The 18,726-nt window shown below is 50.4% G+C and overlaps 1 long non-coding RNA gene across 2 annotated transcripts in view; it reads right to left on the bottom strand.

Moving 5' to 3' along the window:
• Positions 1–18,726, bottom strand: part of LOC138467590 (uncharacterized) — a 175,042-nt gene that overhangs the window by 122,507 nt on the left and 33,809 nt on the right. For both annotated transcript variants that reach the window (XR_011268118.1, XR_011268117.1), the window contains exon 2: positions 11,043–11,250. This is a non-coding gene — a long non-coding RNA (uncharacterized lncRNA). The remainder of the gene's footprint in view (positions 1–11,042; positions 11,251–18,726) is intronic.

Below are 18,726 nucleotides of genomic sequence, written 5' to 3'. Positions count from 1 at the left end.
AGTGAACGGGGCGGGTCTTCTCATTAGGCTTGCATAGGAGGAGGGTGTTCCTGGTGATATTGGTTGGGCGTTGGGATCTGCTGCATCCTGGGCTGACATGATGGCGCAGCTCGGTATACTGTCGTTAGTTTCGTGGTGCGTGGGCGTTGGTTATTATTAACTCCTGGTGCTGTGTCCTTCTTGGTGTCGGGCGTTGCCTGGAGGCGCAGGGCTTCCTTTTGTCGCGACTTCTTTTACTCTTGACTGGTTTATGGTAGTGTCACGTGGGGATACTCGGGGTTCCCTTGTGCCGTGTTGCAGGTTTTCACCCGTTTTATGGTAATGTCACGTGCGGGAGACGCGGGGTCCCCTTCTTTGCTGTTAATGTGGTTAGCGTCGCGTATTGATAATGTCACGTGTGGGAGACGCGGGGTTCCCCCCCTTTCTTTTTTCTTTTTTTGTTGTGACTCCGTTCAATTTCAGCCCCCTTTTTTTTTCACTGTCACGTGTGGGAGACACGGGGTTCCCCTCTTTGTAGTTGCCCCACCCGGCACCTTACTTGTTTGTCGGTGCCGTGGGCCTGCGGGTCTCCTCCGGTCTTCCGCGATGACGGGCGGGCTTCCTCCGGCTCCTCGGGCTGCAGGTCTTCTCTGGTCTTCCGCGTCCCTGGCTGCGGCTCGCTGACGCGTAGGCCTTCTGGTGATGACGCCGGGCGCGCGGGACTTCCGATCTTCTCCAGGCACACGGGCCTTCCAGCAGGGCGCACGGGCCTTTGCGGTTTCTTCTGGGCGCTCGGGCCCTCTAGCAGGGCGCACGGGCCGCTGCTCACTCCACTGGGCACACGGGCCCTTCCTGTTGCTTCGGGGCACACGGGCCCTCCAGCAGGGCACTCGTGCCACTGCTTTCTCCACTGGGCGCACGGGCCCTCACGATAACCTCTGGGCACACGGGCCCTTCTCGGGCCGCTGCTCTCACCTTTGAGCACTCGGTCCTCCCAGCAGGGCGCACGGGCTGCTACTGTCTGTACCGGGCACACGGGCCCTCCCGTTCGCTTCTGGGCACACGGGCCCTCCAGCAGGGCACTCGAGCCGCTGCTCCTTCTCCTGGGCGCATGGGCCCTCACGATAGCTTCTGGGCACACGGGCCCTACTCAACTGCTGGGCTTGCCGCCCTCCTACCACTGCTGCCGGCACGCAAGGGGTCTCATCGGCTTCGTCGCCAGTGTTGGACTCTGTCTATCTACGTAATAATCAGACGGAGCCAATGCTACTGTGAACCTTCTTTATTCACTCCCTTCCATTCTCTGCCTCCCCGCCACTCCCGCCCCTCCCCTTCCTCCTTCTTCCCGCTCTTTCCCTCAAGTCCTTCTTAAAGGGGCTGTGTCCCTTTTGTCCAACGTACAACATGGCGTAACACATACTCCAATGCTCTGGGATGGTTCAATGGTTTTTATTGAATTCTTGATGGGACATATGACTGTCCCTCTCTCTCTAATCTATGAAATCACCACCCCCCTAACCAAGGCGTTCATAAACCCCAGGTTATTATATCCTGCTTGTTTATCCATACTGTCAGGGGACTGTCTAGACAGAGAAGGCGTTTGACTTTAGGTACTCACCTTCAGTACAAGACTCTCCCAGGGGCTCCCAATACTCTCCCCAGTGGGTAGTATTCTAAAAGGGGCGATGGAGTGTGCCTTAAAGACACTCTGCCAGACTCAGTCTCTTCTCCATCATTCCTACTTACTCCTTTCCCTCTCACTTCATGTGGTTTTTCTTTTGCTACTCTCCTCCTTCCAACTCTGCCCTCCTTTAACCTTACATCTTTCTCTCCTGTCCCTCAGATGTTTCTCACTCCTTTCCTAAGCCTCATGCCACCCATTTTGATATCCTTACTCTCTCTATAATAATACTACTCCCTCTTCCACACTAAAACTGCTCCCTACTTTACACTATGACTCCTCTCTACATCCTTCAGCTCACTCATCAACACTATAATTGCATTGTCGACACTACGACTCCTTCTTCTACTCTCCAACTCCTTCTTCCACAGTACATCTACTTCCCCACACTACAACTCCTCCCTCTACATTAAAACTCCCTCCTCCACACTTCAACTACCACTCCTACTCTGATACCCTCCTTTCACTCACACAAACAATTCACATACACCCCCTATACTTTCTCCCCTAGACACACTCATTACTCTCTCCTGCAAACTCACAACGCCGTACCTCTTGCATTCACTTACCAATACCTCACTTGCTTCGAATTCGCATCCACACCCAGGTTCATCTTCCTTCCTCCTCCTGATCTCTTGGTCTGCCCCTTCGTCCTCCTCTAACCTCATCCAAACAACACACAACTTCCTTTTGCCTTCTTTGTGCTCCCTCTCCTCCTGCCATTGGTTCAAGAGCCCTGGCCAATCTTGCCCTGTTATGCTCGCCTGGGATGTGTTACAAGCAGCAAAGATAATAAATAGTGGGTTAAGCCAAACCCCTTTCTCCAGGTGGGCCCACTGCAGAATACTGCTGGCAGCCCACCTAACATAATGTCTAAGTTCAAGTTAGGGGACTTTGACCTGGGCTCCCCTAAAGTAAGTGAAGTCCCTGTCGGGGTCTGCACCCCTTGGTTTAGTCCCTGGTGTTCTAGAGGGCAGATTTATGCCCAAACGTTTTGGTTGTTGATGCTGGGGAGTATTTTGTGGTCTGCCTCGAAGGTGCATGTATGTTAATGTAGCCTCCCCACTCACCATCTTGGTTCAGTGTCTTCCCACTTCAAGCATGGGATGGTGGAGGGTTGTTCTCCTTTTGATTGTGTCCAGGCTGTGGCCTCCCTATGCGGATAGCACATGGCTCTGGAGGGCCGCTTTCTCTCTGTGCCGGTTGTTGCCCAGGTCCTGAGTGTTGTCTCTAGGGAAAACCAAAAGAAACTGGCGAGGGTCTTTGATTGAAAGCATGGGTATGAGACAGTGGGGGATTGCACAAATACTGGCTGGCACAAGTGGGGGGTCAGCAATTGGGGGCCTTCTCAATGGCCACTGTCCTCCTCAAAGGTAGGAACTGGCGCGGAATTTCTCTGAATTTTTCCCTGGTAGGCGTCCCACCACAGGTTGAGCGGGGCTCCTATGCCCTCTTGACAAAGCCTGGGTGATGGCTTGTCAGACACCTTCACCCAACTCCTCCGTCTCCCCATGGGTGCTTACTGATAAATCCCCACAAAGAAATGAGCCTCCAGACCCCTAAACATCCCTGACACATTGGTCGAAGAGTGGGAAGTATTTGCCGAGCAGAACTTCCTTTGGCAGTTGTGACGAATCTGGATGATTTGTCCCTTCTCCCCACTGGGGAGCCACCCCCTTTGAAGTTATGGAGGTGAGCCCGCAATGCAAGACCATCCCCAGGGGTTTGGGCAAGTGGGACCTCACTGGGAGTGACTCCCCTCTTGGGGACAAGGACTCCCATTCCAGAATGGAACTCCCTGTACAAACCAAGTTGTCTGCATATATGAATTTGGCAAAGACTTGCATATCTACTGCAACCACAGTATTTTTCAAAGATCCTGCTTTACCTCTCTTGGCTGCAGGTAATGTTGAACACAACCTGAATGCCATGGTCAACAACGAAGTACACTGTTGAAATTGTTTCTGTTATGTGTATAAGAACAGGAAGGATTGTAAAACAAGGCGAGACTCCTATGGAGGCAGTGAGAGTTCTATGCAGAAGCGAGCCTATGCAGCATTGACATCCTGGAGGGGCGAAGCTAGCACAAGCAAGGCCGGTGAGCGAAACACTAACTGGACACCAATGGGTTGGCACTCGTTCTGACCTAGAAGCCCAGGTCAGAACGGGAGCAGAGACGGAAAGACACCTGTCTCGTCTGGTGGCACGATCACACAGGACCTATGGTTGCCTGGGAGGCCAGAAACAGATAGCTAGACCAGGCTGTATGAGGAGTCCAATTCCCCGAGCTCAGTGCATGTCGAATTGTAGCTACATAGAGATCTAGCCATGGGGAAACCAATAAAATATTGGGAAGGCAGCAGTTGGGGCCTTCTCTTTTTCCACTGTCCTCCGCAAGGGTCCTCTAGCTCTGAATTTCTTTGACTTTCTCCTTGGTAGGCCTCCCAGCTCAGGTTGGGATGGCCTCCCATCCCCTCTGGACAAGGCCAGGCTGATGGCCTTGTCACACACGTCCACTGACTCTGACTCCTCCCCCTGTCTGCTGGCTGATAAATTCCCTCCCCTCCACCCCCCTGGAAAAGAGTCTCAGGTACCCTGAACTTCCCCCAGACATTGGTCGAAAAGCGAGAAGTCTGCATCGAGTAGAACTTCCTCGAGCAGTTGTCACCCATCTGGATGATTCGTCCCTTCTCCCCAGAAGGGTGCCACCCCCTTTGAGGGTAGGGAGGTGAGCCTGTCATGCAAGACCCTCACTAAGGGTCTGGGCAAGTGGGACCTCACTGGCAGTGGCTCCCCTCTTGGGGACAAGGACTCCCATTCCAGAATGAAACTCCCTGTACAACCACCTTGTGAAGCTTGAAAAAACTTGTATATTTCCTGCAACCGTTGTATTTTACAAAGATCCTTCTGTACCTCTCTTGGCTGCAGGCAATGCTGAACACAACCTGGATGCCATGGTCAACAAAGAAGGAAATGGTTCAAATTGTTTCTGTGACATGTATAAGAAGGGGAAGGATTGTAAAACAAAAAGAGACTGCTCCTCTGTAGTATTGGCGTCCTGGAGGGGCGAGCCATGCTGGCGTGCGGAGCCAGCAGAAGGAAGGACCGCGAGTGAAACACTAACCGAATGCCCATTGATTGGTGTTCGATCTGACCTTGAAGCCCAGGTCGGAACATGAGCAGAGACGGAAAGACACCTGTCTCGTCTGGTAGAGCGACCACGCAGGACCTGCGGTTGCCTGGGAGGCCAGTAACAAATGCAGAGATCAGGTAGTATGAGGAAGCCTGGATCCTCAAGCTCAGTGCACATCGAGCCGTGGCTACAGAGAGACGTAGCCACGGGCAAAGCCAATGAGGTTTTGGGAGCCTGAGAAACTTGACAGAAGTCATACCACTACAACGTATGAGCATTGCGAATAATAGCTGGGCAACACATCCAGGTCATGAGAGCCTGAGCAAACTGAGTGCGCAATTTGCCTATGAAAGGGGGAGGGAGAGTTATATGAACTTTATGAAAAAACATTGGACAAGTTGTGAAACCTAAGGCTGCAAATACCCTCTAAAAGGGGAAGAGGGAGCAATATGAACATTGTGAAAAACGACTGGAAACGCTGAGAAATCTGCGTGTGCAAAAAACTTCTCAAAGGGTAATTGAGAGTAACAAAGAATATTGGAAACAACACCTGGAAAATCTATTCAGCTTACGGAAGCCTGAGGAACCAGAGCGGGAAAATACCCTATGAACGAGGGACTGAGAAAAGTACTAACACTGCGAATAATGGCTGGAAAAGGCTATTGAAGTTCCTGGATCCTGAGAAACCAGAGTATGCAACGGACACATGAAAGGGGGAAAGGAGATTTGGAAAATGTAATTAAGCCTAAGAAAGCCAGGACCAAGACTAACTGTCCCTATTCTGGCCAAGGGTTAGTTGTCAGAGTCACTAAAATGACAAATGCCAAAACACTCATGCAATAGGCCCACAGTGGGCCGTGAATCCAAGAAGCAACGGACAACTCTGCTTGCTCGGGATCGCTGCATGTGGCCATGGCACCATCCCACACAACAATCCCCAGAGTTCTATGTTGCCATGCCACGCCATGGCCTGACACAGGCATCTGCTTGCCTCAATACTCCAAGCCAGAACAGGAGCAGAGCACTCCTCAACGTTTCCTGTTTTCATGATTGTTGCTACGAGTCGGAGCATCGTCGAACCTTGGTTTCCCTTTTCCTGTAGCTTCTTTTGTTTCTTCTGGATTGCTTGAATGACTCTTCCTGGTATTTTTCTTCTTTTTGTAGAGCTATGGGCCATGAACTTTATAGATTAATTCTCCGAGAAGGATCAGAACTTGGAAATTACATCTCGTTGTTTTCTCATTTATTTTTCTTCCATGTTGCACCCAGGATCAGCATGTGCCATTCCTGAAAATACGTGCAGTACTATCCTAGCTTCTGCTTACATTCTTGAACTATCTTTTAGACCTCATGCATTATATGCTACTTTGCTGCTAACTGGGCTTTTGTGTCAATATTTGGATATTTTATTTATTTATTTATTTATTTATTGTGTGTCATAGTTTCAACCAGTAAAACTTTAAACACATACACCACTCATAATAACATTTTAAAGAAAAAGGAAATAGTAAGACAGACAGACACGATCTATATAACAATTCAACACCTAAAATTCATAGATCAAGCATTAAACTGAATTAAACCTCATAGATAAATAAAAATTTTACAAAATTCATCACTGCGATAACAAGTTGATCGCTAGGTTCCAAAATGAGGTTCCCCCTCAGTGTTTCCCATTAGAACAGGGGTCTGTTTCTAAAATGTCACTCAAAACTTAGTTCGACAATTAAATGTTTTAGTGTTTCTTTAAACATCATGCAGAAACGACAGTGGCGACCAGCCTTTGGTAATATATTCCAAGCACCCAAAATATCCTTAGTTAGCAACAGATTTAACGTAACCTGTAACCAAAAGTCCCTTCGCTGTTTTGAGGGATATCTAATCAGACACTTCTGCAGAGAGTTATCGGACTTTATATCCACCAGGAAGTGCTCGAAGATCTTATAGTGATGTCTGTTCGCAATCGAGCCATTTTCATACATTTTCTTTTTAACCTTTTTAGGAGTAAACACCAAATCCTCCTTCAATAGATCGTTATTTTCCAAGATACTTAACGAAGCATTGATCCACTGGTGGAAAATCACACGATCACCCTGATTAAAACGAGCGTTCAATTGTTAATAAGGCGTAAACGAAGATCTGGCACACAGCTGCGAACGCCATACTTGAAGGAAGCGATAAGACACGCTTCCAAATTATTGACTCTACTTTGGACCAAGCCAAGCCCTCTTCCCGTACCTCAGGCCCATATAACAGCCTAGGCACCAACATTTGATTATACATGTTTAACCCCGCCAGAAGTGAGAACCCATCAAGTTCCCTGAGTTGGGTAGCCTCGGAGCTGGCACCTAATTTGTGGGCCTGATTTGCAGAGCCCATTGGCTTCTTAGCTTTAAGCAATACCCCCAAGTATTTACATTCCCGCACCTCCTCCATTCTGTCAGTATTTGGATATTAACATTTTGTTGTTTGCCTTGCAGCTACTTGGACAAGCAAGGGCTTATATCGTCCCCGCCTTGGCAGGGGGGTGGTCTATCCTAGATTGCAGTGTGTACATTGTGCTTCAGTCTTGGGTTACCCATTGGGGTTCGTGGGGAATAACGATGGCACACAAAGAGTCTCAGCTTATGACAGTAGTGTTTTAATACGAATTTGGATAGTGCCTTCCACTTACTCTGTTGAATGCAGGCCGGTTTGAACATGCCCATGCTCACCCCTTCCCTACTTCTCTTACTACTTCATCCCTCCACCTCACTCCTCCCCCCAATCTTCTGTCCCTCTGACGTTTCACTCCTCCAAGTTCCCACATCCACCTTTTGATGCTACTTTTTCTCCCACTCCACTCCACATCCTCCTCGCTGCTACTACTCCGCTCCTCCACACTACTAATCCCCTCGTTCAGGCTACTACTCTCCTCCTCCCACTATTACTCTACTCCCCCCTCTACTATTCTCCTCATCCCACTACTATTCTCCTCAAACCAACTCCTCAAACACCCTCCATTCACCCAGTATCATTCAGGTCACACTCATTACTTACACTAGCTTCTGCACTCAATCATCACACAAACACACGCTCACTTTGTAGAACCACTTCACTCCTAAGCCCATACCTTTCGTGCTCCATGAATCTCCTCAATAAGCCGCTGTTCCCTCCTTCCCACTGCTAGTCTCTTGACTGCTCTCCACCTATGACCTCACCAAAAAAAACAATCTTCCTGTTTTCTGCGCCCTGCTTAAATCCCCCTTCACCTGTGAACAATGGCCCTAGCCATTCTGGCCCTGTCTTCCCCAACTTGGGTGGTCATGTGCAAGGGAAAATCAATAAAAGGGAGCTAGGCCCCGCCCACTTTATCTGTTCGTGCTCACCATCGTAACCAAGATGGTGGCATGGGCAGTCCATTGTTCCAGTTTGTGTTTCGAGACCCGTTCTCATGGGGTACCCCGATACATTTGGGGAAGGATTGACATTTTCCCCTATTTGGTCCGTGGTAGTCTAGGGGACCTGTGATTTGTTAAGCATATGCGCAGGTGGGTTCTTCAGGCCCCACAATGCGAGTAGCCATGCTGAACATGGCTACATCAGGTTCCTCTCTGTGCCGTGAGCAGCTGTGGTAGGGTCTCGCGAATGTAGCTTCTCTCCTTCGATTTTCCCCTCCGTTCTGCGTTGATGCTCCTTTTCTTGCTTGTCTTTTGCCAATGGGCTCCTGCACCAGGTCAGGTGTCTCTAAACGACATGCGACACTGGGCAGTATTTGAGACATGAGGCAAGGCTGGGGAAAAGGGTCTACACACAAACATTCTGCGACAAGCAAGGGGGACCGGAATTGGGCGCTCTGATGCCACCATCCACATCATGGGTAGAACTGTCTCTGAATGGCTCCCTGGTAGCCCTCCCACCTCTGGCTGAGAGGGGTTTCCATCCCCTCTTATCAAGCCCAACTCACTGGCCTTGTCACATAGGAGGCTATCCACTCTCGAAACTAACATGAAACCATGTGTGAAGATTGTATTCACTCTAGGATAAGCATGCCACTTTGAACATTTGAGTTGCGTTCAAAAATACAGTGTGCACGGGAAGTATTAGCAAGCCGCTCACCTCACAGTGAATGCTCAGTGAGTAGCTTGAAGCCTCAGCTGTGAAATAAATGACCTGTTCATTATATGAATGTAGCCTATTAAGAGTTTAGAAAATTGATTTAAGAAGCATCAACAGTACAACAGCCTTTTGCCCTTTTCTTATCAAACTGTTACATTTTTGATGAAATCTTTGGGCTTATGGGCAAGAAGACATACGTATAAAATCCCTAAAGGAACAAAGAGACAGAAAAGAACTCAGCCTACCAAGAAAACAGGAGACAGAAGTGATGTGCAGGCACACACAGCTGAGAGGCCAGGCCAAAGAATGGTTACCCATACAACTGCCCAAGTGTTTTTAGAAGAGAGTACTCATGTTTGTCTACCTACGCATGGACTAAGCAACAAACAGGATAACTGTATATTTTAATTCAGATGTTAGCTAGTTCATTTTCCATAAAAACAATGATACTCATAATTATTCAAAGTGTCACGTAAGTGTTGCGGATCAATGACCAGATAATCACAGAGAACTTAAGCTCATGTTGTATAGGGAACTATTGTAACACTTAGGGTATGACTACTGACCTGTTGGTCTATATTGCATTCCTAGCGTTTAGCATGCAACTTTGTAACACTCTGTAACGGTCTCTGGAGAAAAATTGAAATACCGTAATGGCTAACTATCTCCAACTTGTTATTGCCATACGTACACATGCTTATACGGACTGTCCCTGCTGGAAGAACACCCTGTCCCTATCCCTAACAAGCTCGCCCTAGGGTTCGGGTGTTGCACCGCCTATCTAAGAGGGGTAGAGTGAAGAGACTTTCCCTAATCAGCAGTGCTTGTATTTTATAAAAACCAGATGCAAATCACAAATATCAAATTTCTAGACATTCTACATTAGATAATGTCTAAATCTTGAGTTTACTCCAGCTAGATGTAGGCTGGAATTTACTTTTAGTGCTCTTTTATTGACCAGTGCAATATCTGCTAGTAGATAGCCTAAAAACCAGAAAGTTAGACCTGATCTTACTGTCAAGCCACACTTGACTTCTGATGTCTGTGACAATTATTTAAGTTAACAGATCATCAATAGCTTGAGTCCAGCTCATGCCCTATGAGGTCGACCGGTTTCATTGACCGTAGTAACTATGGTCATCTTCATCAGGACAAGTGATTCGGAAAATGCTGGGGATCTTGCTCCCTGCGTGGACCACCACTTGTGCCCACTACAGTGCTTCCTTGCTCTAAAGGAGAGACAACAGATAGCGAACAGGGGGTAAATGGATAGCCCCTTGTAGGAACCTACTGGTTATATTCATACATGCTATGTTCCAGACAAAGGGCCTCATCACGACTTCGGCGGTAAGCCTTAAATCCGGCGGTAGCGCTATTACCGCCGGATTTAAGGGTCCGCCGAATCAGGGCTTCGGCAGATTTCGCCCCAGCTCTTGGCTGGGGGGAAATCCGCCAAAAATTAGCACTATTACCGCTGGCGGGAAATCCGCCGGCGGTAAGAGCGCAAATTTTCCCCATTGAGCCCAATGGGGAATGGGGCATTCCCGAATGGGCTCAATGGGGAATGGGGACTTCCAAGTCCGCCCAACTCGTGATCCCGCGCTATTAGCACCGGGGGCTATGGCGGTCGCGCTAATAGCCCCCACGCTAATAGCGTTAGCGTTACCGCCGAGGTCGTGATCAGGCCCAAAGTGTGTTAACTTCCAACTATTTACTCATTGTACGTGCCTAGGCGAAAGGAACCGCATGTGTATCCTTATACCGCCTGACCATGCGCATGAACAGAGAAGGGGGTGGGAAAGGATAGGGAGGGGGAAGTGTGAAAGATGAGGATGGGGGGGAAAAAACTCCATGCCACCCACAACTAGCATAAGAACCATCTGGTTGTTTGCGCTTAATTTAGGAAACACCTGTGCAGCATAAAAAGAATTATGTAAAAATAATGTCGAACCAAGTTGTGCCTACCACTGCCCAGTTGTAATAGCTGTGTCCAGGCGTGGATGATTGTTGTTATTCTAGCCTCTATTCCGTGGGGTACCTGCTTCTGGGGATGGAGGGATAGCATCATTGCCTGCTGGCTGACATGTATAGGAACAGGTTCTCCTAATGCCATGTTCGTTCATAGTAGTTCGTGGAACAGAGTAAGCTTACCGTCAGTTGGGGCTGGCTGTTTCCAAACAATGCGATGTAGAAATTCACCAGCGGGGAGTAACTTAAGACTGCCACTATGTTGTCTTGTTGTGGAGGTATTGGATGTTGTTACAAGGACGTACTTCTATGAATGGTGCATGCTCTCTTGTAGGTAGTATCAATTATCTTCTTGGGATATCCTCTATTGGTCAAATGGTTCTTCAGATTTCTTCAGGAATTGCAAAAAGAAACCGACAGGAATTAGTTACTGACATACTCCAGCTACCACCGACAAGCACTGAAAGACAATCTGCCCTTTGGACAGTCCCTGAGATACAGAAGACTCTGTACCCAAACATCTGACTATGTGGTGCAAGCCAAAAATCTGAACCAACATTTGAAGATGGACTGCAACCAGGGGAATGGAATCAAGAACTAACATTGCTTGGACTGGGATTTTTCCTGCTAGAGAGTAGATACTCAACACCAGGGTCGGACTGGGACAAGAAATAGGCCCAGACAACAACAAAAAAGTGGCCCACCCCTCGCCTCAAAAAAGTGGCCCAACCCTCGCCTCCAAAAAAGTATCCCTCAAACCATCTTCCCTGAATCGCGTCAATTCATGACTTTTACAGAAAATGCTACATATTTAGGGTTCATGTGTCTGTTACATTACAACACAACTCATAAAATAACATTATTTTGCATACAGTTCTGTGACAGGGTCCGTCCACAGCTCTGAGGCGCAGGAGTGGCATGAACCAACCACCCCCACTACGGTTTTGGGACCTGCTGCAAGTCAATGCTTATGCAGGGCTCTGCAACCCCAGCAGGGAAGGAGGGTTAGGGTAGGGTGACAATGGTTGAATAGGAGGCGTGGGTAGGGAAACCGGAATGAGGTTTAGGGAGAGGTTACTAAGTTAGCAACCCCACCTTGGAAACAAGATGACACGAAGCAACACAGGTTCGATCCCCGGGTCCACACTTAGAAACCTACGGGTATTAAGCGCGTTATAAATACGCAACTAAGAGACATATTCCTTTAACAGTGCCTGCACCTCGATGTCCCTGGGCTGAGAGTGTGAGCGCTTTAAAAGTGCAAAATAAATACAAAAAAATAATAAATAAAGCCTGAGGTACTACACCAAAAAACGCCTTCCCTGTGTTCCACATTTCCTGCAGTAGCAGAAAGTTTGGTGCCATGTCGGCCGGGCAAGACCGAGAGGGCTGTAGCGGCAGAAGGAATCCGGATGGATCCCAAACTGTGGGCTACTGATGTGGGCTTGTATGAATTCGTTGCCCTGGTGTAATGGTTGTGCCACTGGTTTTTGCCTTTGGCACCCTATTTTAGTTGTGTGCCCCAACACTTCACGTCCAATCACACTCTTCGAAGAACAACTACTGCACCTCACAGAGTAATATCAGACCCCACCCTCCAGCCATGCCTCTACAGCCAACTTACACATCACCGCCTGTCCCTGGCCCCTTTCGTGATACCAATGCCCCTATGCCCTCGAAAAAGACACTGTGGGGTGCTTCCGAAGTGCACACAGTCAGCAACAAAGGCTAGCTATCATCTGGGGTCAGACTGGGCCATGCAATTGTCTCAGGCACCAAAGAAAAAGTGGCCCGCAGTTGCAAATGGCTTTTCATTCCTTTTGTGATACTGTTTGAATAGTACCCAGGGGAAGCTTTTAGATAAAGTGACATGATAATTGTAAATTTGAAAGAATATTTATTCAGCAACACTGGTCAAAACTACTAGTCGCAGTGTGAATTAACTCATCAAACTGGCCCACATGGGCCAATAAGGGTCCCACTTTGGCCAAAAAAACGGGCCCACACCAGCATTTTGTATTTTTCATTGGCCCTGGCCCTGGGGCTATTGTCCTACAGGCCAGTCCGAGGCTGCCCCAGCCCCCAGGCACAAGTTGAAGCCAGCAGTTGCAAGGTGAAGCAACTAGTGTGAAATATGCCACTCTGCCGGCCCCAGCTCAGCCTCAGGCCCTCGCCCCTCGGCCCTGCAGCGCCAAGACACCAGCTAGCCAAGGCGACAGGCCAGGTGTGGAGGCGCGAGAGCTTCGCATGGCTCGTGCCAAGCTGGGATGGGGCAGCGTGGAACCTAGACCTCGGCTGCCCGGGAAAGGGAGGCTCCTGGGGACAGGGCGGCAGGCAGACGCTTTGCAGGAGAGAGGGGCGTGTGTAGGGCGCAAGACCCCTCTGCACGAGCCAATGGCTGTTTCAGGAGCGTGTTTTCAACCCGTGTATTGCAGTGTAAAACATGTGTGCAGAAAGTCACGCCGTTTACCACATTTCTGCAAAGTCACCGATGTTTGTGTTTTGTTAACAAATTCAAAGGTGTTAGGCTTTTTGCTGTAACAATCAATCACAGCGTTGGCTATTTCAGCGCAGACGGGCATTGCTGCGTTGCCAAGGCATTGCACTATTGTGGTGAATTGCACATGGGTGGCAAGTCACGCTATCCCCGCGCAAGCTCTTTTATATGCAGGGTTGGACTGGCCCTTTCGGTCTATCGGCCCGTGGGTCCCCTGGGGCTGGTTTTCCGGCACCCACCTCTGGGCTGTTATTTTTTTTTAATTGTGTGATTTTTTTATTGGCAGGCACGGCCCTGTGTGTGCGTGTGTGCGCCGTGCGGAGCAGCAGCAGCTCGCGAGTACTGTGTGACTCAGAGCAGCCGCCCACGGCTGGGAAGTCAGAGGGGCGGGAGGGCCTGGGCCACCTGGGCTGGCTGGTCTGCAGCAGGGCAGGGCAGAGGAAGCAAGGAGGGAGGGGCCGCGCGCCGGCGGCACTGTCTGCAGACTGCGGTCTGCACTCAATCTACATTGCAAGGTAACACTAGATGTTACCTTGCTTTGATGATTGCATCTGCATCATGCATGCATCATAATTTATGATGCATGCAGATGCATGTGCATAATTCATCACGGACGTGGCCCACCGGGCCGGCAGCCCTGCCGCCACTGCAGGGGGCTGGTGCCTTGTGTGCTTGGCTCGCGCTCTGCACTCGGGCCGGCGCCACGGCGGCCAGAATGTTACTTTGATCTGTAGGAGGGAGGCAGGCTGAAGCAATTGACACTATTAAAGCAATTGTAACACCTGCCTCCCTCCGAGTCCTGACCCTAGGGAGTCCTAGGGGGCAGGCAGCCTGCCTGCAATGCTCACACTGCAGAGAGCTGTGCCAGACTGAAGAGGGAAGGAGGAAGGAGGCAGCAAGTCGCGCAGCCACAGCACTACCGCCACCGCCGAGCGGTAAACACGGGCCGGGGGGGGGGGAACTTGCGAGAGTCCGGTTCCCGGGAAGCGCAGCCAGGCACAGGGGTACACCGAGCCACAACTTCGCACCGCTGACCAGGGAGGCCGAGTGAGTCCTGGACCGAGGACACCTCTCTGGGGCAGCTGGCTGCTTCCATGAGTCTGTGCCCCGCAGCACCCCCCGGGCACCATCATGAGCCCCTCGACGCCGCCCTGAGAGACCGGCAGGCCGAGGCCGAAAGGTAAGGGGCCTTCTCAGGAGTTCTGCGTGGTGTGCTGCCTGGCCTGCTGGTGGTGGTGGTGGCAGGAAGCGCCGGTCCGTGAGGCGTGAAGAGACTGGTCATGCTGTTGTGGCGAGTGCATGCAGTGCCTGTCGGGGCGATGCACTGAGACCTGCTGATGCAAGTGAAGTGTGGTGCAGGGAACGTGTTATAAGCGTGCAGCCTTCGCCCTGGAGCAGACAGTCTTTCACAAGAGGAGCAGATGCGCGGTGTCGAGGGGGCAGCCAGAAGCCAGAGCACTTACAGGGTCTGAGGGTTCAGGTATCAAAACAACACTCCATCTGCGGGGACATCCCGTAACGACCACCCTCCAACACCCCTGAGGGGGTGGCGGGGAAGCACCGACCCCTCATCCCGGCCACAGGGCTTGCGGAAGGGAGGCACGGGTACAAGTGTTTCGGCGCGAATGGCTGCCTTACCCCGACTCCGCTGCACCACACTCAGCCCCCTCCACCCACTTTCAGGAGTTTCCAGTGTGTCACCATGCTACCCTCACACCTCAGTGCACCATCGCAGGCTTTAGCGTGCCACCCAGGACTGGCTGTATTTGCCACCACCGCACACCACCACAGAGTCCTGACGGAGTGCAGTGTGTCTTAGTCGCCTACCTCTGCACCACACTTCACTTGCAAAAGCAGGTCTCAGTGCATCGCCCCGACTGGCACTGCATGCACTCACTACAACAGCACGACCAGTCTCTTCACGCCCCACCATACTGGCGCTTCCTGCCACCACCAGCAGCAGGCCAGGCAGCACACCACGCAGAACTCATGAGAAGGCCCCTTACCTTTCGGCCTTGGGCTGCCGGTCTCTCAGGGCTACGTCGAGGGGCTCATGATGGTGCCTGGGGGGTGCTGCGGGGCACTGGCTCATGGAAGCAGCCAGCTGCCCCGGAGAGGTGTCCTCGGTCCAGGACTCACTCGTCCTCCCTGGTCCGCGCTGCGAAATTGCGGCTCAGTGTCCCCCTGTGCCTGACTGTGCCTGGCTGCGCTTCCCGGGAACCGGACTCTCACAAGTGTCCCTCCCGGCCCATGTTAAGCGCTCGGCGGCGGTAGTGCTGTGGCTGTGCGCCTTGCTGCCTCCTTCCTCCCTCCCTCTTCGGTCTAGCACAGCTCTCTGCAGTGTGAGCATTGCAGGCAGGCTGCCTACCCCCCAGATGGCCTCAGGGTCAGGACTCAGAGGGAGGCAGGTGTTACAATTGCTTTAGTAGTGTCAATTGCTTCAGCCTGCCTCCCTCCTACAGATCAAAGTAACATTCTGGCCGCCGCCGCGCCGGCCCGAGCACGGAGCGCAAGCCGAGCACACAAGGCACCGGCCCCCTGCAGTGGCGGCAGGGCCGCCGGCCCGGTGGGCCACGTCCGTGATGAATTATGCACATGCATGATGCAGATGCAATCTTCAAAGCAAAGTAACATCTAGTGTTACCTTGCAATGAAGATTGTGTGCAGATCGCAGTCTGCAGACAGTCCCGCCGGCGCGCGGCCCCTCCCTCCTGGCTCACTCTGCCCTGCCCTGCTGCAGACCAGCCAGCCCAAGTGGCACAGACCCCCCTCCTCTGACTTCCCGGCCGCGGGCGGCCTGCTCTGAGTCACACAGCACTCGCTAGCTGCTGCTGCTCCACACGGCGCACACACACACACAGGGCTGGGCCTGCCAATAAAAAAATCACATAATTAAAACAAAAAACGGCCCAGAGATGGCTGCGCGAAAACCGGCCCCAGGGGACCCCAAAGTCGTTCAGCCACGGGCCGATTGACCGAAAGGACCAGTCCAACCCTGCTCAACACTCACACACTCAGACTATCATCCCCAGACAGACCTCTGAAGAATGTGGGGTAACAAAAAAGAAACAGAGTGAGAAAGGACTGCATGGGAGCAGAAGAGACACAGAAACCTTCCCAAAACTAATTGGAAACAAGCCTCACCAGCACATGAAGGAAGCTACATGGAAAACAAGTACCGGCCTGCTACCTGAGCTAAAGAACAGCTTTAAGATGGCCAACAGTGTCATGTGAGCGTTAGTCAATGGAATCAGCGGGTGGAGTCATAACCATGAAGAGAGCAACATAGATGGAAAAAGAAGGAAGTGTAGAGACTATGTTTCATGGGTGAGATTGGGAGGTGCACCAAGAGACCAGGCGTAGGACAGACAGTGAAGCGGAGTACTGAAGAGTTGGAGGCAGAGTTGTAGCAGAGTGCAGGTGAAGTATTGCTTGTGAGAGTGATTGTGAGAATGAGTGGTACCAGTTGTATGCAGTGCATTGTGAGAAAGAGTGCGAGTGTATACGGTGAGTGAGAAAGAGATAAAGGGAGGACGACAGAGGGGAGAAGAATAGGTGAATTAGATTAGAGAGCGAGTGAAGAGTGAGTGTGTAGTAAGATTAGGGCATAGAGGCAAAGATAAGTGACTATGTAGGTGAGAGGTGATTAGAGGGGTATGGAGAAGAGATGAGATTGGGGTTAAGAGGGCTAAAGAGAGTGGCAGGGAGTTGAAGGTAGCGTTAAGAGGGGAGTGAAGAATAGAGTGAGGGCGGGTTAAGAAAGAAAGAGTGGACAAAGAGTGTGAACATCTGAGGTACAGAAATGAGAGAAAGAGTGGGAAGACGATCATATGGAGTGAGCCAGGAGAGAGAGAGAGTAGAGTAGAGGGAGCCATAACAATATGGATAGGGGAGAAAGGGAGCGACTGAGAGAGAAGCTAATCCGCAGTGTCTGATATTGCACTCCCAAAGTACTAGTTCCTGTTGAGATATCTTGGAAAGTCAGAGCACCCATAGGAAAACCCCAGAGGAAGCCAATATATAAGGCTTTTACCAGCAGCTAATATTAGACAAAGTGTTATTGATTTCTAGCTGGAAAATCTGGGGGATAGGGATGCATGTGTTAGGCCGGTAGGAAGCCCAAAGGAAATGAAAGCGTGAAACATGTTAGTTACTCTAGAGAAAGAAAATCAAAAATGATTTTTAAGTTCTTGAAAAATAAAATCCATTGAGTCACTTTCAGAGTCTGGATGTTCATAGTGGAAGGTGCACCAAATGGTTTAGACCTTGTGAGACTCTGCAGAGAAATGGAGCAGGAAGGAAGAGGAAAGGGAGGCCTTTTTGGAACAACTCCACTCAGAGATTAAGATCTGTCAATCAAGGCTGAAGGAAATGGAGCAAGGGTCGACAAAAAAGAAGAAGCTCTGTAGAGGCATGTCATACAGTCCCCTGAACCAATGTCCTGGATGAGATATGATTACAAGAATCTAGATCCAGTCACCTGCTGATACCGACTTTCATACTCCCCAGAGATCCCAAGACAGGAACTGAAGCGCCACACCATTATGGGCCCCTGGATGATCATACTGGTCCCACTTGAGTCCCCAGCATTATACCATGCCTGTGGGAAAAAAAGGTCATCCCACCATCTCATGCCCAGTCCTGGCCCAAGTGCAAGCAGAGGTCATGGCCACGAATGAGATGAGATGTATGGGCCCAAATGAAGAGACAATCTACCTGACCATGGGAGGACAACTGATTTGAGGACATCTCAAGTAAAGGGAGTTTTCCAAGCATATTCCAAGCATGAGGATGTTTATCTTCTGGTGCACTATACCACAGCATGTGTATCTGCCTTATTCTGGCCCACAAAGAGAAGGAGTAACGCATAAGAGTCCAAGTGCCAGAAGCTATCTCGAGAGAGAAAACCCAAGCAAAACAGATACTCAGAAGGTCTATGGCCAAGACACCCTCATGTGGGCCGATAAATTCCCTGCAGGCTGAAATCTCTCTCCCATTTACTGTAAAGAAAATTCCTCCAGATTAACCCAAGGCATCATCACAGAGAAGCCTCTAGTGTAGCAAATTGGATCATGGAATCAGGCAGTGCCTGATCTTGGCCCAATAAGAAGCACCAGTCTTTGCTAGAGAGGCAACTGAACCCAGGGCCAGAGAAGAGGTGTAATCCCCAACCAGAGAACAAGGTGAGGCCCTTGCTCCAGAAAATATCGAAATTCTGGCCCGAGAGAAACTAGAAGCCCTGGCAAACAAGAAGGCAGGGGCTTTGGTGCAACCCCCAGTGAAAGACCTAACCCGTGCAAAGGCTAAAGTCCAAGCAGAAAGAGGTAGCAAACCTTTATTACAAAGGAACTGGACACCGTTCCTCTACAG

This window comes from Ambystoma mexicanum, chromosome 4q, assembly GCF_040938575.1.
Source record: "Ambystoma mexicanum isolate Mex_15411 chromosome 4q, UKY_AmexF1_1, whole genome shotgun sequence".
Classification (NCBI taxonomy): domain Eukaryota; kingdom Metazoa; phylum Chordata; class Amphibia; order Caudata; family Ambystomatidae; genus Ambystoma; species Ambystoma mexicanum.
This window is presented reverse-complemented; position numbering and strand designations above follow the sequence as displayed.